At 35.8% G+C, this 23,264-nt stretch overlaps 1 long non-coding RNA gene across 2 annotated transcripts in view; it reads right to left on the reverse strand.

Moving 5' to 3' along the window:
• Positions 1-3,018: 3,018 nt before the first annotated feature.
• LOC118530254 (uncharacterized) overlaps positions 3,019-23,264 on the reverse strand; it is a 575,684-nt gene continuing 555,438 nt past the window's right edge. For both annotated transcript variants that reach the window (XR_013440647.1, XR_013440646.1), the window contains exon 7: positions 3,019-4,119. This is a non-coding gene — a long non-coding RNA (uncharacterized LOC118530254). The remainder of the gene's footprint in view (positions 4,120-23,264) is intronic.

Genomic DNA, 23,264 nt, shown 5'->3' on the forward strand with positions numbered 1-23,264 from the left:
AAAGGCAGACGCCCAACCGACTGAGCCACCCAGGTGTCCTGTTTCTCATTTTGCTGTGGGCATGACCCCCATTGGCTTTCAAACATAGATGCTTTGGGGGGCTTGTCTCTTAGATACAGGTCTTTAAATTTGGGATGCCTAATGTGGGGTTCAAACACTTTGCTCCTCAGGGTGAAGTTCTGGATTTTGTGCTCCTTCCCAGTTGTGACTCACAGTGCTGGGATTTATAGTGAAATTCTATCTCTTTCCTACCTGTTGCAATGAAGGTTTTCTTTGTTTGCCAAATATATAGGAGTTACTCAGCTATCCCTTCCCTGACCAAGGCCACTTTTCCATATGTGGCTGTAGATTTTTTTTGTGTCCATGTGTAGAGTGGAAAAATCTTCCTACTTCACCATCTTGAACTAGCTTCTTTATTATGTTTAAAGCCCTGTATTAATTGATGCTAATAAGGATTAGTTTATCAACCTTGTAAGATACATGCTATTATCAGCCCCTTCTATAAATGATAAAACTGAAGATGAGAGAGGCTAAATAATTGACCTAAGCTTACAGAGAAAGATTGAAAGCCAGTACATCTAGTTCTGTAGCCTGCCATCTTCATCACTTCATACACTTTGAAATTTTCAAAATTCTTGTTTAGGAAAAAAATAAATAGGTGATGGGGATTAAGGAGTGCACATCTTATAATGAACACCGGGTGTTGTATATAAGTGTTGAATCACTAAATTGTACACCTGAAACTAATATGACATTGTATTTTAACTAACTAGAATTTAAATAAAAACTTGAAAAAGAAAAAGAAAAGGGGGGGAGCCTGGGTGGCTCAGTCAGTTAAGTGTCTGACTCCTGATTTCAGCCAGGTCATGATCTCAGGGTTCTGGGATTGAGCCCTGTGTTGGGCTCCAAGCTCAGCCACAGTCTTCTTGGGATTCTCTCACTCTCCCTCTCTCCCTTCCCCTGCTCCCACTCTCTCTCTAAAATAAAAAATAAAATCTTAAAAAAGAAACAAGCAGAGGGAAAAAATAAGAGAAAAAAATGAGGGGGGCGGATCAAGACACAGACTCTTAATTACAGAGAACAAACTGATGGTTTCCAGAGGGGAGGTGGGTTAAACAGGTAATGGTGATTAAGGAGTGCACTTGTTGTGATGGGCACAGGGTGTTATATGGAAGTGCTGAATCACTATGTTGTACACTTGAAACTAATATAACACTGTATGTTAACTAACTAGAATTAAAATAAAAGAAATTACATTATTCAAACCCCTGATTGTTGAATCTGAAGTCCAGGAAAGTTATATGACTTTACCTAGATGTTCTTGAAAAACCATTAAACTTTCTTCAATTTCTCATCTTTTTTTGCTGTTACTATGACAACAGTGTCTCTTACTCTTAGCTGTACAATAAGGAAAAGCTTGTAGGTATAAGATGAAAACTTGGAGGATGATAATTAAATTTAGTTACCATCACCAATTTTTATGTGTAGCATTATTTTGTATTTGTATACCCTTCAAAGTATTTGCCAAAATTTTAATATAAACATTTATATGTGAAAAGAACTGCATTTCAAATAAACATAACTATACTACAAGTAAGAAAAACTGAATAAGAACAATTCAAGTAACTGTGAAGAAATAACTGGACAATATGTTCTCTGGCTAAAGTCAAAAGCCACTCTAAATAAATAGTATGATCAAATTCATAGGCATTTCTCTTGCTTGCTTTTTTTTTCAGTAGCATAGAATAGCAATGCAGAAACTACTTTTTATACATTCTAAAAATGAGGAAATACGTAAATATATATGTAGTTGTGCCAGTTTTGAACTGTTGCAGAGAATCACAAATACGGAAATGAGTAAGAATTAAAAGAACACAGCAGTGTTGAACTGGAATTGGAGATATCAATGCGAATCTCGGGAAGATAGATATGTATATATGTACATGCTCTATTTGAGAGGATCTAGAAGCAATGATATATAGTAGCAGTGAGCAAATATAGTGTCCAAATACATTGGTTTTTATATACCATTCTCCAGTAAAATGACTGGGGTTTCTAGGATAGTGGCTGGCTCAAGAGCTGGGCAGGGCAAGAATAAAATGAACCTGGAATGCTTTGCTGTGCTACAAGACTTAAATAATGATAAGGACATGTTAAGAGGACACCAGGGCCAGTTTAAACAGGTTACCACTGGCCAAATATGAGATAGCTGGAGAAGCAAAATTACCAGTAATAATAATATACTATAATTTATACAGTAAAATTAGAATCCACAAAACCATAGAAATACTAATCAATAGTGGTACAGAGATTTTTCCTAACAGAAAATCAACTAAAAATGGAGAAAGAATAATATAACTAGAGAATAACCATTTTTAAACATCATCATATTAAGAATCCTCAATGGATATAACAATTAATGAGTAAAATTTGGAACAGTAAGAAGATATTATATAGTCTCAAAGCATCTCCCCAACAGATACTCATTAATGACAAAGAGTAAAAGTAGTGTGGGCGCCTGGGTGGCTCAGTTGGTTAAGCAACTGCCTTCAGCTCAGGTCATGATCCTGGAGTCCTGGGATCAAGTCCCGCATCGGGCTCCCTGCTCAGCAAGGATCCTGCTTCTCCCTCTGACCCTTCCCCCTCTCATGTACTCTCTCTCATTCTCGCTCTCTCAAATAAGTAAATAAATCTTTAAAAAAAAAAGAGTAAAAATAATGGTGATACATGGCAGGTATGACCTTAAGCAAATTATCAAATATAACTTTATGGTAATGAGACCACTGGCAGAAAGGGCTTTCTGTATGATGTCATGTGAAAAACTCAGCATCACTTCGGCATCCTTGTCAAAAGGGAATAAGCTGGATCTAATCATGAGGAAACATGAGACAGACCTAAATTGAGAACAGTTTTATAAAATACTTGGGCTGTATTCTTCAAGTAGGTCAAAGTCATGAAATACTAAGAAAGACTGAGGAAATGATTCAGAATAAAGGACACAAAAGAGAAATGACAATGTAATGTAACCCATTCTCTTATATTTTCTTTCATTGTAAAGGACATTATTGGTACAATTGGCAAAATCTCAATGAAGTCTTTATATTGGATAATAGTACAATATCAATGTTAATTATCTGATTTTGACAATTTTATTTTGATTACATAGAATTCCTCAATTTTAGAACTACATAATGAAGTACTTAGGAATAAAAGGATGTTTTGTCTGCAACTCACTCTGACGTCTCAGAAAAGATACATATACATTTGTATTGAAGATAGAATAAAGCATATATGTAAAATGAAAAATGAAAAGTATCTGGGAACTCTTTGTGCTATTCTTGTAATTTTTCTGTAAGGCTAAAATTATGTCAAAATTAAAAAGTAAAGTTACAATCTTAAATGATAATAAATGCTCTAATAGTAAATAATTGAATAGGTTTTGTTAAGTTTAGTAAAAACATTGAGAATGTATTATGTATACATAATAACAAGTAGAGTTCTCCAAGCATTGTTGAGACAGAAATTTATTAAGTGACACATACTGCAGTTGTGATAGAAACTCCTGTATCACATATCCAGTAAGAGATCAGACATAAGATATTTTGTTACACTTTTAAATTGCAGATACTTTAGTGGGGGTAAGTGAAAACCAAAGCACTGTAACCTAAACTTTATATATTAAGCAGGTTAATATGTGAGCTTCATATGTTAAACTTTACATACTAAACTTTATATATTCCATTTGACATGAAATTGATATAGAAAATACAACAAAAATAAAGGTAGTTACACCTTTTCAAGTAATTTCAAACAAATATTTTCCAAATCAATAAAAATGATAAATGATATATTTTAGCACATTGACAGAATCTGTTAAAATTTAGTAATTTTTAAAAAATCAGGTATCTGCCAATTATTATAGTATCCTTTTAAATAGTTATCCATCAATTGATTTTTTCTATCCACAATAAGAACTTGAACATAGGGCACCTGGATGGCTGTCAGTGAAGCGTCTGCCTTCGGCTCAGGTCATGATCCCGGGGTCCTGGGATTGAGTCCGATGTCAGCCTCCCTGTGCAGCCGGGAGCCTGCCTCTCCCCCTGCTTGCACTCGCATGCGCTGTTAAATAAATAAATAAAATCTTAAAGAAAAAGAACTTGAACATAAATATGTATATATTATGATATCCCACATGCAACAAAAAGGCATAGTTAGGATTGTTTTTTAATCTAATCAAAAAAGATTGTGACAAATACATGGGTAGATAGATCTACATATCATTGAATTTTGAACATGATGTACAGAGATATTTATATGTATCTATATTATATTAGCTCTATATCAATCTACCTAACTATCCAGCTAGTAATCTAATTTCTTAGTAATTCTGCCTTTTTTTTTTTTTTTTGGAACACTGATACATTGTTCAATTGGAAAGTTATGAACACTTATTTCTTCATAAGAATTTTTTACAATGATTTTATAAAAGATGATCTCTTAAATAGAGCAGAAGCAAATACATGCAAACAATTATATGCAAATGTAAATATAACTGGATATACTCTTGCTTAATTTATTGAAGATGTGTTTAGGAACATAAAGACCAAGTTGTATAAAAACATGGACTGACAAGTGCTTGCCTTTAACAGCTATAAACAATCCAGATTCAAAGAACAGAGTTAACAAGCTAGGCTTTGTGACAATGATTAATTTTTGTGTGTGTGTACTGCAGCACATCTTATTTTTGTGTTATGACACATCTTGAAATTTTCATGTAATCTGTTTAAAATTATAAGTCTGATCATGGATGTGGTTCTTGCATTATTTATCTTATTACTTAAATCTAAGGTGGTGACATTTTGCAAAGGCATTTTACTTGAGGTATTAATTGCATCATTCAATAGGAACTGCTTTACATTAAAATTATTACATCTTGGGTACACCTGGGTGGCACAGTCAGTTGAGTGTCCAACTCTTGGTTTTGGTTCAGGTCATGATCTCAGGTTCATGAGAAGGAGCCACACGGGCTCTGTGCCGAGCATGGAGTCTGCTTGAGATTCTCTCTCTCCTGCTCCTCCTCCTCCCACATTCTCTCTCTCTCTCTGTCAAATAAATAAATAAAATCTTGGAAAACAGTGTGGAGGTTCCTCAAAAATTTAAAAATAGAGCTACCCTATGACCCAGCAATTGCACTACTGGGTATTTACCCCAAAGACACAGATGTAGTGAAAAGAAGGGCCATATGCACCCCAATGTTCATAGCAGCAATGTCCACAATAGCCAAACTGTGGAAAGAGCCGAGATGCCCTTCAACAGATGAATGGATAAAGAAGATGTGGTCCATATATACAATGGAATATTACACAGCCATCAGAAAGGATGAATACGCAACTTTTACATGGGTGGGACTGGAGGAGATTATGCTAAGTGAAATAAATCAAGCACAGAAAGTCAATTATCATATGGTTTCACTTACTTGTGGAACATAAGGAATAGCATGAAGGACATTAGGAGAAGGAAGGGAAAAATGAAGGGGGGGTAGAAATTGGAGGGAGAGATGAACCATGAGAGACTATGAACTCTGAGAAACAAACAGGGTTTTAGAGGGGAGGGGGGATTGGTTAGCCTGGTGATGGGTATTCAGGAGGGCACATAGTGCATGGAGCACTGGGTGTTATACGAAAACAATGGATCATGGATCACCACTTCAAAAACTAATGATGTATGGTGACTAACATAACATAATAAAATTTTTTAAAAAATCTTTAAAAAAAAATTACTACATCTTGGTGATAGTAATTACTGACCACAGTTCAAATTTGTGCTTGATAATTTAGATTAACCAGTGTTTAATAGATTACATATAGATTAAATGATTTTATTTTTTTTTAAAGATTTTATTTATTTGACAGAGAGAGAAACACACACAGTGAGAGAGGAAACACAAGCAGGGGGAGTGGGATATGGAGAAGCAGGCTTCCTGCGAAGCAGGGAGCCCGATGCGGGGCTCAATCCCAGGACCCTGGGATCATGACCTGAGCCAAAGGCAGACGTTTAATGACTGAGCCACCCAGGCGTCCCTAGATTAAATGGTTTAATAATGTGTGATGCACAGAGATGTTTGGAACTGACTAAAAGTTTTTAAAACTTTCTGAGTGACATTGCAACTTATATAAATAATTATGTCCAGAATATTTTTACATATGTATGATTAAATTTGGTAGTTATCAGTCATAAGACTCAATTTTTAAAATCTCATTTGCCTACATAAAAGATAGTTTTTGAATTGTGACATAATTGTCCAGAAGTGAAAAAAAGTTGCAACATACAGACTAAAATAGTTGAGTTGAGACTATTTCTTAATATATACTTGAAGGTGGTATATTAATAGTATATAATTACTTTATTTATGAAAATAATATTATACCAAAAATACCATTCTATTTATGTTTGCAATTAAAAATACATGTTATGGAGAATGTTCGGGGGTGGGAGGCTGGAACAGTTTTGCTAATAGCCAAATAAGGTAGCGTCTTTGATACACAGTAGTCTGATATGGTCCAGTGTTTATGTGTTTGTGGCAGATGCACAAATATACACTAGGTCACACATAAAAGCATGTACTTCTTATTTCAGCTAATAATAATGTAAGTTTTCTTCAGTTTTTAAAAAATTAACAGTTGACATACAGTATTTTCAGGTGAACAACATAGTGATTTATTAATTATATATATTAGAAAATGCTTACCGTGATAAATGTAGTTACCATCTGTCACAATAAAAAGTTATTAAATAATATTGATTATATTCCCTATCCTATACTTTTTATCCCTGTGACTTATTTATAAATGGAAGTTTGTAACTCTTAATCGCCTTTACCTATTTCACACATACCCCATTTTACCCCCCTAGCAACTACCAGTTTGTTCTCTGTATTTATAGGTCTTATTCAGCTTTGTGTTTGTTTTTTAGATTCCACATATAAGTGTAAAATCATATGATGTTTTTCTCTTTCTGACTTACTGCACTCAGCATAGTACCCTCTAGGTCTATCCATGTTGTCACTAATGACAAGAATTTATTCTTTTTTTTTTTATGACTGAACAACATAACTTTGTGTATATATACCACTTCTTTATTCATCTATGAATGGATACTTGGATCACTTCCATATCTTGACTACTGTAAATAATGCTGCAAGGAACATAGGGATGCATTATCTTTTCAAATTAGTGTTTTTGTTTTCTTTGGGTAAATACCCAGAAGTGGAATAACTGGGTCATATGGTATTTCTGTTAAGTTTTTGAGGAGCCTCCATACATTTTCCTAGTGGCTGCACCAACTTACAGTCCTACCAACAGGGCACAAAATTCCCCATTTTCTCCACATCCTTTCCAGCTCTTGTTATTTTTTGTGTTTTTGACTTAGCCATTCTGATTGGTATAATAAGTTAACACATTATGGTTTTGACTTGCACTACTGATGTTGACCATTTTTCATGTGTGCTGGCTGTATGTCTTCTTTGCAAAAATGTCTACTCAGGTCTTCTACTCATTTTTAATTACTTGGGTTTTTTGGTATCTAGCTTTATGGATTTTTTTTTTAAAGATTTTATTTATTTATTTGACAGAGAGAGACACAGCGAGAGAGGGAACACAAGCAGGGGGAGTGGGAGAGGGAGAAGCAGGCTTCCCGCTGAGCAGGGAGCCCGAGGTGGGGCTCCATCCCAGGATCCTGAGATCATGACCTGAGCCAAAGGCAGATGCTTAACGACTGAGCCACCCAGGCGCCCCAGCTTTGTGGATTTTTTTACATTTTTGGATATTAACCACTTATTGGATATATAACTTGCAAATAACTTCTCCCATTCACTAGGTTGCCTTTTTGTTTTGCTGATGGTTTCCTCTGCTGTGCAAAAGGTTTTTAGTTTGATGTAGCTAATTGTTTAGTTTTGCTTTTATTTCCCTTGCTAATGAGACACATCCAGAAAAGTGCTGCAAAATCTGATGCTCAAGAGATAACTGCCTGTGTTTTCTTTTAGGAGTTTTATGGTTTCAAGTTTTAAATTTAGGTACTGAACCCATTTTGAATTTATTTTTTGTGTGTGGTGTAAGAAAGTGGTCCAGGTTCATTCATTCCTTTGCATGTAGCTGCCCAACGCCATTTATTGAAAAAACTGTCTTTTTCCCATTACATATTCTTGTCTCCTTTGTAGTAGATTAATTGAACACGTAAGTGTGGGTTTATTTCTTGGCTCTCTGTTCCACTGATCTATATGTCTGTTTTTGCACCAATACCATACTGTTTCAGTTACTTAACCTTTGTAGTATAGTTTAATACCTAGGATTGTGATACCTCCAGTCTTATTCTTCTTTCTCAAAATTGCTTTTCTATCAAGGTCTTTAGTGGTCCCATACAAATTTTAGGGTTATTTGTTCTAATTCTATGAAAAATACTATTGGTATTTTGATAGGAATTGCATTCAATCTAAAGATTGCTTTGGGTAGTATGGACAGTTTAATGATATTCTTCTAATCCATGAGCATGGTATATCTTTCCATTTAATTGTGTCATCTTCAATTTCTTTCATCAATGTCTTCTTTTCAGAATACCAGGTCTGTATTGGTTAAATTTATTCCTAGGTATTTTATTATCTTTATGCAATTCTAAATGAAATTGTTTTCTTAATTTCTTTTTCTGCTAGTTCATTATATAGAAATCAGTTTCATTGCTATACACTAATATTGATTACATAACCTACAACTTTACTGAATTTTTGTATTCATTCTAATAGTTTTTTGGTGGAGTCTCTAGTATATTCTATATACAGTATCATGTCATCTGCAAATAGGGATAGTTTTATTTCTTACCAATTTTCATTCTATTTATTTTTCTTCTTTGATTGCTGCAGTTAGGACTTCCAGTACCGTCTGTTGAATAAAACTGGTAAGGGTGGGCAAACTTGTCTTTTTCCTGATCTTAGAGGAAAAGGTTTCAGCTTTTCATAACTGAATATGATGTTAGCTGTGAATTTGTCATATATGGCCTTTATTCTGTTGGGGTATGTTTTCTCTAAACCCAATTTGTTGAGGGTTTTTAATCATCAGTAGATGTTGAATTTTGTCAAATGGTTTTTCTGCGTCTCCTGAGATGATCACATGATTTTTACCTTCATTTGGTTAATGTTGTGTATCATGTTGCTTCATTTGCATATATTGAACCATCCTTCCATCTCTGGAATAAATTCCAACCAATTGTGGGTGAATGATCCTTTCAGTGCATTGTTGAATTCAGTTTGCTCCTATTTTGTTAAGGATTTTTTTTTTTTAAAGATTTTATTTATTTGACAGAGAGAGACACAGCGAGAGAGGGAACACAAGCAGGGGGAGTGGGAGAGGGAGGAGCAGGCTTCCCGCTGAGCAGGGAGCCCGATGCAGGGCTCGATCCCAGGACCCTGGGATCATGACCTGAGCTGAAGGCAGACGCTTAACGACTGAGCCACCCAGGCGCCCTGTTAAGGATTTTTGGATCTATGTTCATCAGAGATATTAGCCTGTAATTAATTAATTCTTTTCTCTTTCCTTTCTTTCTTTCTTTCCTTTTTTTCTTCCCTTCTTTTCTTTACCCCTCCCTCCCTTTCTATTTCTTTTCTTTCATTTTTTGTAGTGTCTTTGTCTCGTTTTGGTATCAGGGTAATTCTGGCCTCACAGAATGAATTTGGAAGAGTGCTTTCCTGTTCTATTTTTTGGAATAGTTTGAAAAGAATAGTTATTAACTCTACTTTAGTGTTCAATAGAATTCACCTGAAAAGCCACCTCTGGCCATGCACTTTTGTTTGGAGTTTTTCGAACACTGATACAATTTTGTTACTCCTAATTGGGTGTTCAGATTTTCTGTTTTTTCTTGACTGAGTCTTGGAAGAGTATATGTTTCTAGGAATTTATCCATTTCTTCTAGGTTGCATAATTTGTTGGCATATATTTTTTTGTTGTACTCTCATAATGGTTTCTATTTCTGTGGTACTGACTATACTTCTCTTTCTCATTTTATTTATTGGAGTCCTTGTTTTCTTGATGAGTCTAGATAAAGGTATATAAATTTTATCTTTTCAGAGAACGAGCTTAGTTTCACTCTTTTTTTTTTTTTTTTTAAAGATTGTATTTGAGGGAAAAAGAGTGCGAGAGAGCACAAGCAGGGGCGGGGCAGAGGGAGAGGGAGGGGCAGGCTCTTGGCTGAGCAGGGAGCTGGACATGGGGCTCAATCCCAAGACCCCAGGATCATGACCTGAGCCGAAGGCAGATGCTTAAGAGACTGAGCCACCCAGGCGCACCTCATTGATCTTTATTATGTCTTTCCTTCTATTAACTTTGAGCTTTGGTCTTATTTTTCTAGTTCTTTTAGGTGTAAGGTGCAATTGTTTACTTGAGATTCTTCTTGTTTCTTGAGGTAGGCCTAGAATACTATAAACTTCCCTTTTAGAACTGCTTTTGCTGTGTCTCAAAGACTTGGAACTGCTGTGTTTTCATTGTTATTTATCTCCATGTACTTTGTAATTTTGTATTTCTTGGTTGACCCATAAGCTATTCGGTAGCAGGTTTAGCCTCCATGTGTTCATGCTTTCCCCACCCTCCAGTTGTTTCTTATAATTGATTTCTAGTTTGATACTGCTGTGGTTGGAAAAGATGCTTGATATGATTTCAATCTTAAATTTAGTACGACATGTTTTGTTTTGTAGCCTATACTTGAACTATTCTGGAGAATGTTCAATGTCACTGGAAGAGAATGTGTATTGTGCTGGTTTTGGATGTAATGTTCTGTACATATCTGTTACATCTCTCTGGTCTAATGTGTCATTCAAAACCTTTGTTTCCTTGTTGATTTTTCTGTCTAGATCTATCCATTGTGGTAAATGGGGTATTAAAGTCCCCTACCATTACTGTATTGTCAATTTCTCCCTTTATGTCTGTTAATATTTGCTATATATGTTAAGTTGCTCCTATGTTGGGTGCACAGATATTTACAATTGTTATATCCTATTGTTGGATTAACCCCTCATTATGTAATTCCTTTTTTTGTCTTGTTAGTGGCTTTGTTTTAATTTTTTCACTTGCAGTTCAGGGTATGTCTCTTTTCATCCCTTTACTTTCAGTCTATACATGTCATTAGGTTTTATGTGAGTCCTTTTAGGCAGCATATAGATGGGCCTGGTTGTTTTTTTTTTTTTTAATCCATTTGGTCACCCTCTATCTTTTGATTGGAGGATTTAGTTCATTTATATTTAAAGTTAATATTGTTAGATATGTACCTACTGTAATTTTGTTCATAGTTTTATGGATGTTTTATAGTTTTTTTGTTGCTGTGTCTCCTTGTGATTGATAGCTTTCTTTAATGCTATTCTTAAATACAAAAATATATAGGGAGAAGAATTTAAGTTTTTAGTTTGTGGTTAGCATGAGGTTTATATATAACATCCTAAGTATACAGCAGTTTCTATTAAATTAATGTCACTTAAGTGCAAACACATTGTAAAAGAACCACATTTTATTTCTCTTTCTCCTTCATGTTTTATTTATATAGTATCATATTTTAAATCTGTTTGTGTGTCCTTTGACTAATATTTGTAGATAAAATTGATTTTACTACCTTTGTCTTTTAACTTTCAAATTAGCTTTATAAGTGATTGGTCTACTAACTTTACTCTGTATTTGCTTTTGCCAGTTAAATTTTTTCCTGTCATAATTTTCTCATTTGTAGGTAGGGCCTTTTCTGCTTAAAGAAGCCCCTTTAAAATGTCTTATAAGGCCAGTTTAGTGTTGATGAACTTCTTTAACTTTTGTCTGGGAAACTCTCTCTCTCTCCTTTCATTTGAGTGATTGTTTTGCTAGGTACAGTGTTCTTGGTTGTAATGTTTTTGTTTTTGTTTTCTTTCAGCATTTTGTGTAGGCCGGAAAGGAGTAGCATAATATTTTCAAAGTTTCTGCTGGAAAAAAACAGCTGATAGCTTTATGGGGTTTCCCTTATACATAACTGTTTGATTTTTTTTTCTTGCTGTTTTTAAGATTCTCTCTTTAATTTTTGTGATTTTCATTATTATGTGTCTTTTGTGGATCTATTTGGGTTCATCTAGTTTGGTGTTCTCTGTGCTTCCTGAATCTGGATGTCTGTTTCTTACCACAGACTAGGAAAGTTTTCAGCTATTATTTCTTCAAAAAAATCTTCTGCCCCTTTCTCTATTTTCTCCTTCTGGGACCCTTATAATGTAAAGGTTAATACACTTGATGTTGTCCCAGAGGTCTCTTAACCTATCCTCAATTTTTTATTCTTTTTTGTTGGTAATGGAAGGAACCCATCTCCTCCAGATTGCTGATCCATTCTTGTGCATCCTCTAATCTGTTGCTGATTCCATCTAATTCAAATGAATTAGAATTTCATTTGGAGTTGAAAAGAGGGTTGAATCCCTCTTTTTCATTTACTTCACCTCTGATTGGTTCCCTTTTTATGTTTTTTATCTCTTGTTGTGATGTTATTAGTTCATCCACTCTTCTCTCAAGTCCAGCGAGCATCTTTATGTCCATTACTTCAAACACTTTATCAAGTAGGTTGCTCATTTCCATATTTAAGTCTTCTGAAATTTTGTCATTTCATTTGAAGCATATTCTTCTGTCTTCTCATTTTATTTGTCTTTCTGTTTGTTTCTTTGAGTTAGGCAAGTAGCTATTTCTCCCAGTCTTGAAGGAGCGGTCTTGTATAAGAATCTCCCCTGTGTAGAAATATATGCCTAGCAGCTTAGGCTGGCTGGTTGGAGCTGTAGTGGACATGAAGCAGGACACTATACACAGGAGGTACCCTGTGAGGATGACTGGGGCTGGAGCTGAAGCAGGCATGGACTGTAGTATCTCAAGGTGTTTTGTGGCTGGCCTGCCTTGGTCAGACAGTGGGAGCTGGTGTGGGCTAGGGACCTGTGGCTCAATGAGGTGGCAGTCCAGCTACACTAACAGTCTGCACTATCATGGCAGAGAGGGAACATAAATGAAAGTACTGACTAGCACCTCCATCCCTGGAGAGAGCTTCAGCAGTTTCCCCATGCTTGGTGGACACTCGGGTTTAACAAATGGATTTTGTTCCCATATAGTCTAATTTCCTCTTAAGCTGCTGTGTTTTTGTTTTGTTTTGTGTTTGGTCTGCACATGAACCCCTCAGTGAGATCATTCCCTATTGAGAATGGAGTTCCCATGTTTCCATCTCTCCTGCTATTCTCTATGTGGTCCCTCTCCCTTTGTTGTGCAAAAACTGTTTGATCACCCCTCGGCATTTCAGGAAGAATTTCTCTCTCTATAGAGATAGATTCAGTGTGTCCAAGAGTGGAGGTGAGTTCAGGGTCTTCCTATCTTGGACTCTAAGTCAATGATATTTTAGTTCTCCTAGAAATCACTGTGATCCTTTGTCTCTACATTAGGTATTCAGCTACTGGCAACTTTTTTGAGTGGCCTTTCTCATTCTTCTCCTTCTTCTTGTGATAGTTTAAAATAACCAAGAGAAGGGGAAATCTTTACCAGGAAAGTTGTATATGTTGCTAAATTAATACTGCTAGTGTGAAAACAGGGTTGTAATTGAAAGGTATTATGCTGCAATGCAGTGTGTTAATAAATTATACATATGGTCAAGCAAAAATTGTCAGACAAAGACTTTATTCAAAGCTATTGCAATAAAGAGGGGAGTAAAGAAGGCAGTCTAAACTACACTGATGGGGGGGGGGTTTAAGTCAGAGGTGTGCTAGTAGAGAAGTTTTGGAGATATTAGTGAGGAAGTTGATCAATGGATAATGTCAAGCACATTGAGTTAGTTCCAAATTGACACCCAAAAAAGTTAGACTCCTATACATCCAACAGGGACTGGGAAATAAGGGAGCTTATCTTAGATGATGACTACATTAAAAGCAATTGCTTTCAGGTCCCTAGGATACACGTTCATAGGTTGTAAAACTGCAACAGGCTTATAAAAAGATGTACTCAGATCTCAAATGGCCAGAGACAATATTTAGAACTTTTTCTAAAGAAAATACCCTAAAAACAAAGGATTTCGGGATCCAGTTTCAGGAAGAAGCCTGTATAAAGTTTAGTTAAACTGAAGGAAACATTAAGGCTGTTTTGGTCAACATGATAAAACTGAATTAGAGTAATTATGAAAAAGTTTTATGCATAATTATTTAAGAAAAATCACTGTCCTAAGATCCTATCCCTCTTTGCAAGTATGCAGGTTTGTAAACTGCTGGTTTTAATGATAAAACTAAACATAAATAAATAGTACTTCTTGAAATAGGACCTGTTTCAGCATAACAGATGCACTTTGAAAAAGGGAAAAAGAAAAACTAAACTTGAATTTTTTAGTATGGGGAAAATATTTGTTTTTAAATCCCAAATCAAAGGAATTATTAAATAATATTTCTACTTTTCAATTTATATTTTGTCAATTTGAAATAAAATCTTAATATTCATGGTTATATTATGCTATATGCAGAAACAGTCAACACAAAACAATTATTTAGTAACTCTAAAAAACAAAGAATGATTTCTCACTCATCTTACATGTCCATTAAGTGTTTTTTTTCATCCTCACCCCTGGATTCAGGTTAATGGATCTACCTGGGACACTGTAGGAGAGAATAGTAGAGACTAAAAAATTGTTCACTGGATTTTTAAGCATCTGCCTTAATAATACTTCCACTCATGTTTCATTGACTGAAGTGTTCCATGATATTTAACTTCAAAGGGTGAGGTCTGCCTGGAAATCAGAGAGAGTAAAGTATTTGGTATAAAGTATTAGTGACTATCACTCATCACTAAATATTTTTCATCATGCTATATAACAAACATATGGAAAGACAGAAATCTCACTTTTAAGTTGTGTGTGATGATGGGATTTTGATTTGGTCAAATGTAAGGAGATATATACAATTTCCTCAAGGAAACATTAATATCCCTACCCCCTACTTCAAAATGAGGTCACAATTTGAATTTCTAAGTGACGAAGATAACAGCCTTTGGCTGAACTATGCTGGGTATGCAACATAAATATTCCTATTCATAGACTATAACTAGTTTTTTAAATAAGGTGGTAGGACATAGTGTTATTACTGTAGCTAAATCCAGGCCATTCAGACTAGCACAACTACTTATAATATAGCCCAGTAAAAATAACAGAAATATTTATTCTTTCAACAAATCTGTTCAATAATCTAAATTTATTAGTTTTGCTTATAATTCTTTGTTCATCTGTTTGGCTACTTGGGAAGCAGCCCACAGAGAAGACAAAGTTTATGCACAATGCTATTTCCATGAAGTATGTTTAGATTTTTACAATATTTGGTTTCACCAAGAATCTCCTTTGGCACTTAATTTTTTCCGGCAACTAGGTGAGTAAGCTAACCAGACAAGAGATTAGAAACTAGGTCTGTTAGAAATGGATATGCATGTATATACTACATATGTAAATATCATATTGCACATTCTAGATATGCTTTGGATTTATAAGAAGTTAACTTAAAGGGGCCCAAAATGCTGGTATAGGAACATCCTGAATTTACCTCCACCCAAAGACACACAAAATCTACAGCTACATATTATTCATTTCCCTCTAAAAAAAGATCTGGAAAGTAGATGAACTGCTTTCCACAACAAAGAATAAAAGGACCACACGGAGATAGGTAGAACAGGAAGAGACCTGGTCTTGTGAACTTCATCCCCTATGCAGTGACACACAACAGGGAAGGGCCTCACCAAACAGGCACTTCTGCTGAAGCAATGAGAGGCTGGTGCCCTACATCAATCACCCCAGCCCCTACCTAGCATCTGCACTGGGTAAAAAAGACCCCACAAGTTTGGCTTCAGAAATCAATGGGACTAATGTTCAGGGGTTCCAAAATGCTGTACAGAAATGAGATTCCCTTCTTGGAGGGATTATGTGCAGTCTCAATTGCCCCAAAACCTATCAAAAAACCCCACCATTTAAAAAAATATAATTAACATACAGTGTTATATTAAGTTCAGGTATAGAATACAAGGATTCAAAAATTCTATGCACTTCTTAGTGCTCATCAAGATAAATATACCCTTAATCCCCTTTACTTCACACATTCCCCCACCCCCACCCCCATCCAGCAACCACCAGTTTTGTTCTCTTTATTTATGACCCTGTTTTGTCTCTGTTGTTTGTTTTGCTTTTAAATTCCATGTATGAGTGTAATCATAGGGTATCTATCTCACTGAGTGATTTAATTCACTTAGCATTATACCCTCTAGGTTCATCCATGTTGTTGCATTTGGCAGGATTTCATTCTTTTTTATGGCTGAGTAATAGTCCATTGTGTATGTATACCACATCTTTATCCATTAATCTATCGATGGACAGTTGGGTTGTTTCCATATCTTGGCTATTGTAAATAATGCTGCAATAAACATGGGGTGCCCATATCCTTTTTTTTTTTTTTTTTGAGTAGGCTCCACATCCAGCACAGAGCCCAACATGGGGCTTGAATCACAACCTGAGATCAAGACCTGAGCTGAGATCAAGAGTCAGACGCTCAACTGACTGAGCCACCCAGGCACTCTTGCACGTGTCTTTTTAAATTAATGTTTTCATTTTCCTTGGGTAAATACCTAGTAGTGGAACTACTGGATCATATGGTAATTCTATTTTTAATTTTTTATTTATAAATATTATTTATATTTAAAATCAATTAGCCAACATATAGTGAACACAGATATAGTGTTCAATAATTCATCAGTTGCATATAACACCCAGTGCTCATCACATGCCCTTTTTAATGTCCATCACCCAATTACCCCATCCCCCCATCCACATCCCCTCCAGCAACCGTCAGTTTGTTTCCTATAGAAAAGAGTCTTTCATGGTTTTTCTCCCTCTCGGATGACTTCTGGCACAGCCACTCTGGAAAACAGTATGGAGGTTCCTCAAGAAGTTAAAAATAGAGCTACCCTATGACCCAGCAATTGCACCACTAGGTATTTTTAATTTTTTTGAGGACCCTCCATAGTGTTTTACACAGTGGTTTCACTAATTTAAATTCCCACCAACAGTGCATGAGAGTTCCTTTATCTTCACATCATTGCCAACACTTGTTTCTTGTGATTTTGATAAAAGATATTCTCATAGGTATAAGGATATATCTCATGATTTTAATTTGCATTTCCCTTGATGATTAGTGATGTTGAGCACTTTTCATGTGTCTCTTGGCAATCTGTATGCCTTCTTTGGAAAAATGTCTCTTTAGGTCCTCTGACCATTTTATAATCAGATTATTTGTGGGGTTTTTTGGTGAAGTTCCTTATATCCCATAAGGCATTAATATCCAAATATATATCATTTGCAAATATCTTCTCCCATTCAGTAGGCTTCCTTTTTGTTTTCTTGATGATTTATTTTGCTGTGCAAAAGCATTTTATTTTGGTGTAGTCCCAATAGTTTAATTTTGCTTTTATTCCCCTTGCTGGGGAGATATAACTAGAAAAATATTTCTATGGCCAGTGTCAAAGAAATTATTGCCTATGTTTTCTTCCAGGAATTTCATGGCTTCAGAATTCACATTTAGATATTGATTCCATTTTGAGTTTATTTTTAGGTACGATGTAAGAAAGTGGTCTAGTTTCATTCTTTTGCATGTAGCTGTCCAATTTCCCTAATACCATTTGCTAAAGAGACTGTCTTTTTCCCATCAAATACTCTTGCCTCCTTTGTCAAAGATGAATTGGCCAGAGAGTGTGGGTTTATTTCTGGACTCTGTATTCTGTTCCATTGCTCTGTGTGTCTGTTTTTTTTGCCGGTACCATATCATTTTGTTTACTATAGCTTTGTAATATCTCTAAATCTGGGATTGTGGTACCTCCAGCTTTGTTCTTCTTTTCAAGATTGCTTTGGCTATTCAGGGTTTTTTATCATTCCATACAAACTTTAGGATTTTTGTTTAAGTTCTATGAAAAATGTTGGTTTTTGATAGAAATTGCATTGGGTAGTAAGGACATTTTAACAATATTACTTCTTCCAATCCCTGAGTATGGTTTATCTTTCCATTGGTTTTTGTTATCTTCAATTTATTTTATCAATATTACATAGTTTTTGGAGTACAGATTTTTGCCTCCTTTGTAAGTTTATTCCTAGGTCTTTTATTTATTTTTTTGATGCAATAATAAATGGCATTGTTTTCTTAATTTCCATATATTAATTTTGTGTCCTGTGACATTACTGCATTCATTAATTTGTTCTATTTGTGCTTTGGTGGAGTCTTTAGGGTTTTCCACGGATAGTATGTTATCTGCAAATAGTGACAGTTTTACTTCTTTCTTACTAATTTGGGTGTGTTATATATCTTATCCAGTTGCTGTGCCAAGGAGTTCCAATACTATGTTGATTAAAGTCATGAAAGTAGATCTCCTTGTCCTGTTTCTGAGCTTAGGGGAGAAGCTCTCAGTTTTTCACCATTGAGTATATGTTGGCTGTGGGTTTTCATATATGGACTTTATTATGTTGATGTATATTCCCTCTAAACCTACTTCTCCTGTTGAGGGTTTTTATCATGAATGGATGTTGTATTTTGTCAAATGATTTGAGATGATCTTATAATTTTTATCCTTCCCCTGGTTAATGTAATGTTCCACACTGATTGATGTGCAAATATTGAGCCAACCTTGCAACCAACCATGGGTTAAATCCCACTTGATTGTAGTGTATTATTTTTTAATGTACTGTTGAATTCAGTTTGCTAATATTTTGTTGAGGATTTTTGCATCTAAGGTCATCAAAGACACAGGCCTATAGTTTTTTCATAGTCTTGTATCAGGATAATGTAGGCCTCATAAAATGAATTTGGAAGTTTTCTTCTATTTTTTGGAATAAGTTGAGAAGAATCGGTATTAACTATTCCCTAAATGATTGGTAGACAGGAAACCATCAAAATCCTAGAGGAGAATACAGGCAGCAACCTCTTTGACCTCAGCCATAGAACTTCTTACCAGACACATCTCTGGAAGCAAGGGAAACAAAAGCAAAAAAGAACTATTGGGACTTCATCAAAATAAAAATCTTCTACACAGTGAGCGAAACATTCAGCAAAACTAAAAGGCAACCTACAGAATGGGAAAAGATATTTGCACATGACATATCTGATAAGAGTTAGTAGCCAACATTATAAAGAACTTCTCAAACTTAGGGCCCCAAAACAAATAATCCAGTTAAGAAATGGGCAGAAGACATAAAATAAGACATTTTTCCAAAGAAGACATACAGATGGCTAACAGACATATGAAAAGGTGCTTGTCATCACTGATCATCAGGGAAATACAAATCAAAACTACAATCAGATATTACCTCATACCTGTCAGAATGGCTAAAATTAACAACACAGGGAACAACAGAAGTTGGCAAGGATGTGGTGAAAGAAAGGGGAACACTCTTACACTGTTGGTGGGAATGCAAACTATATATTAACAAAAATTTGAATAAAATCTTAAATAAAATGATTGGTAGAAGTTACTGTGAAGTTAGCTGTTCCTGGTCTTTTTGTTTGTTATGAGTTTTTTGATTCAATGAAATTGAATCAGTAATCTGTTAAAATTTTCTTGCTTCCTAATTCATTTTTGGAAGATTATATGTTCCTAGGAATTTATTCATTTTTTAAGTTGTCCAGTTTGTTGGCATTTTTCATAATATTCTTTTCTAATCCTTTATATTTCTGTGGTGGTATTTTTGAGTCCTCCCTCCTCCTTTTTTGATGATCTTGCTATAGGTTTTTATTTTTTCAAAGTACCAGCTCCTGGTTTCATTGATCTCTTCTATTAACTCTCTATTTCATTTATTTTTGTTCTAATCTTTATTATTTCCTCCCTCCTACCAGCTTTTGGCTTTGTTCTTTGAGAATTTTCTTGCTTCTTGAGGCAGCCCTGTATTGCTATAAACTTTCCTCTTAGAATCACTAATGCTGCATCCCAAAGATTTTGGACCACTGTGTCTTCATTTGTCTCCAGTATTTTTTATTTCTTACTTGATTTCTTGGTTGACCCATTCATGTTCAGTAACATGTTATTTAGCTTCAGTGTATGTGTGTTCTTTCTAGATTTTTTCTTGTGGTTGATTTCTACTTTTATACATTACTGGTTGGAAAAGTTGCATGGTATTATTTCAGTCTTTCAATTTATTAGGCTTGTTTTGTGGCCTAACATGTAATCTATTCTGCTGAATGTCCATGTATACATGGAAAGTATGCGTATTCTGCTGTTTTAGCATGTGATGCTTAAAGATCTCTGTTAGATCCATCTAGTCCAATGTGTCATTCAAAGCCACTACTGCCTTGTTGATTTTCTGTCTGGCTGATCTAACCATTGATGTAATGGGGTTTTATTTTATTTTATATTTATTTTTTATTTTTTTTAAGTTTTTTTTAATTTATTTGACAGAGAGAGACACAGCGAGAGGGGGAACACAAGCAAGGGGAGCGGGAGAGGGAGAAGCAGGCTTTCTGCTGAGCAGAGAGCCCGATGTGGGGCTTAATCCCAGGACCCTGGGATCATGACCTGAGCTGAAGGCAGACGCTTAACAACTGAGCCACCCAGGTACCCCTGTAATGGGGTTTTAAAGTGCCCCCTATTATTGTATTACTTTCAATTTCTCTCTTTAGGTTTATGAATATTGGCTTTATTTGTTTAGGTGATGTTATAGTGTGTGCACAGATGCTTACAATTATTATAACCTATTGTTGGATTGATCCCTTATTATGTAATGCCCTTCTTTGTCCCTTGTTACAATCTTGAAGTCCCTTTTGCCCACTTTCTTTTTCCTTCCATTTGTCTGGTAAATGTTTTTCCATTACTTCACTTTCAGTTGGCATGTGTCTTGAGATATGAAATGTGTTTCTTGAAGGCAACATATTGATGTGTCTTGCATTTTTATCTATTCTGCCACCCCATTTCTTTTGACTAGAACATTTAGTCTGTTTATATTCAAAGTAATTATTGATAGGTATATACTTTTTGCCATTTTGTTTTTCTCTGTTCCTATCTTTTCTTGCTCTCTTGTGGTTTTCTTTAGTGATAAGCTTGGATTCCTTTTTTTTTTTTTTTTTGCATATCTTAAAGGATTTTGATTTGTCATCACCATTAGGCTCAGATAGATCATCTTATGCATATACCAGCCTATATTAAGTTGATGGTTGCTTAAGTTTGAACCTATTCCAAAAGCACTAAATTTTTACTCACCCCCCCATAGGTTATGTATATGATGTCATACTTTATATCCTTTCATTTTGTGAATTCCTTGGTTTTTATAGATATAATTGATTTTACTGCTTTATGCTTTAACCTCTGTACTAGTTTTAAAAGTGATTATATACCACTTTTATTAGGTTTTTATGTACCCGTGAAATTTTTTTCCTTTCTAATTTTTTTTTTTTTTACTGCTCATTATGGCCTTTTCTTTCCAAAGAATTTCCTTTAATGTTTTTTTAAGGATGCTTTAGTGCTAATGAACTCCATGAAGTTTTGTTTATCTGGGAAACTCTAGCTCTCCTAGTCTGAATGATAGCCTTGACGGGTTGGAGTATTGTTGTCAAGGGTTTTTTCCTTTCAACACTTTGCAGGCTAGAGGGAGTGGCATGATGTATTCAAAGTTTCTGCTGGAAAATCAGCTGTTAACTTTATAGAGTTTCACAGGTATATAACTGTTTTCTTTTCTCTTGCTGCTTTTAAAATTCTCTCTTTATCCCTGCTTTTGCCATTTTAATTATGTGCCTAGGTGTGGACTTTCTTGTGTTGATGTGGTTGGGGGCTTTCTGTGCCTCCTGGATCTAGATGTCAGTTTCCTTCCCCAGATCGGGGTACTTTGGCTATTATTCAAGTTCAGTTTTCTGCCCCCTCTCTCTTGTTTTATAGAAATCCCAGAAGGAGGAGAACGTTACTATGCTTGATGATGTCATTGAGTTTCCTTAACCTAGTATCATTTTTTTTCCATTACTTTGTCTTCTACCTTGCATTCTTCTGCCTTTTCTAAGCTACTATTGATTCCTTCTAGTATATTTTTAATGTTTGGTTTGGTTCTTTTCTATATTTTCTATCCTTTTCTTGAAGGTCTCACTGAGATTCTCCACTTGTTTCTCAGGTCTGGTAAGCATATTTATGACCATTACTTTGAATTCTCTATTGGGCAAAGTTTGGTCCCTGTACTGTTAAAATTCCAGTCTAGGGCCGCCATGGGCTTGCAGTTGGGTAGTGTCAGCAATGAGACCAGATGCTTGCCCTGAGCTCATTTGCTGAGGCTGCAGTGTCCCAAGAAACGTTTTTGTTAGTGGGACAGGCAGTCTGCCCCCAGGCCATGTGTGCAGCTCCAAACACAAGGATCAGTAGGGCACTCTCTTGACACTGCCAGTTTTAAGGTTTGGCTGCTGGAACTACAGTTGAACTGGTGTGTTTGGTTATCTTACCCTCTCCCCAGGGCAGGAGTCACTTTGGAGTGGTGCTGGTGCCAGCCAGGACTGGTTATAAGATGAGGTGCACCATATTGTTTGTGCTGGATCCCAAGAACAGAGGGGCAAAGTGTGTGGTGTTAGCAAGTTATATGTAGTGTTTGCATGGGCTCCTGTAGGTGTCCATCTATGTAGGATGGGGGGTGGGAGAGAAATAGTGCCTGCCAGCTCTTTTGTTCTTGGAGAAGTCTCCTAAAGATTCCTGGCCCTCCAGCATGCCTTCTGAGATCAGTAAATAAATCTTTTACACATACCCCGGTGCTTTTCAAACTGCTGCTTCCATGCTGTGTCCCAGTGGGACTTTTATTAATGCTGTCTTTTTAAGAGTGGGGACTCAGTTTTCTCTCATCCTAAGGCTCTTCCCCTAACCCACCCTGCTGATTATTAAAATAACCAGAGCTAAGCCCTACTGGCTTTCAAAGCCAAATGTTATGGGGACTTGTCTTCCCAGCGCAGGTCCCCCATGCCAGGGTACCTGGTGTGGGATCTGCTTCTCTCCCTTCTCTGTGCTTGTGGTGTCCCTCCCATTTGTGGTTAGTCTTGCTATAAGTTTGGTTCCTGCTGCATCTTCTCCCCTCCTACCCTTTTCAGTGTATCCTTCTCTCTACAATTAACTGAAAAGTCTGTGCTGCCACTCCTCAGGTCATTTTCTGGGTTAGTTGCACTGATGTGGCTGTTCTCTAGGTGTGTACATGGGACCAAGTGAGATTAGTATCCTCCTACATCACCTTCCCAGAAT

The sequence above is a fragment of the Halichoerus grypus genome, chromosome 8, assembly GCF_964656455.1.
Source record: "Halichoerus grypus chromosome 8, mHalGry1.hap1.1, whole genome shotgun sequence".
Classification (NCBI taxonomy): Eukaryota; Metazoa; Chordata; class Mammalia; order Carnivora; family Phocidae; genus Halichoerus; species Halichoerus grypus.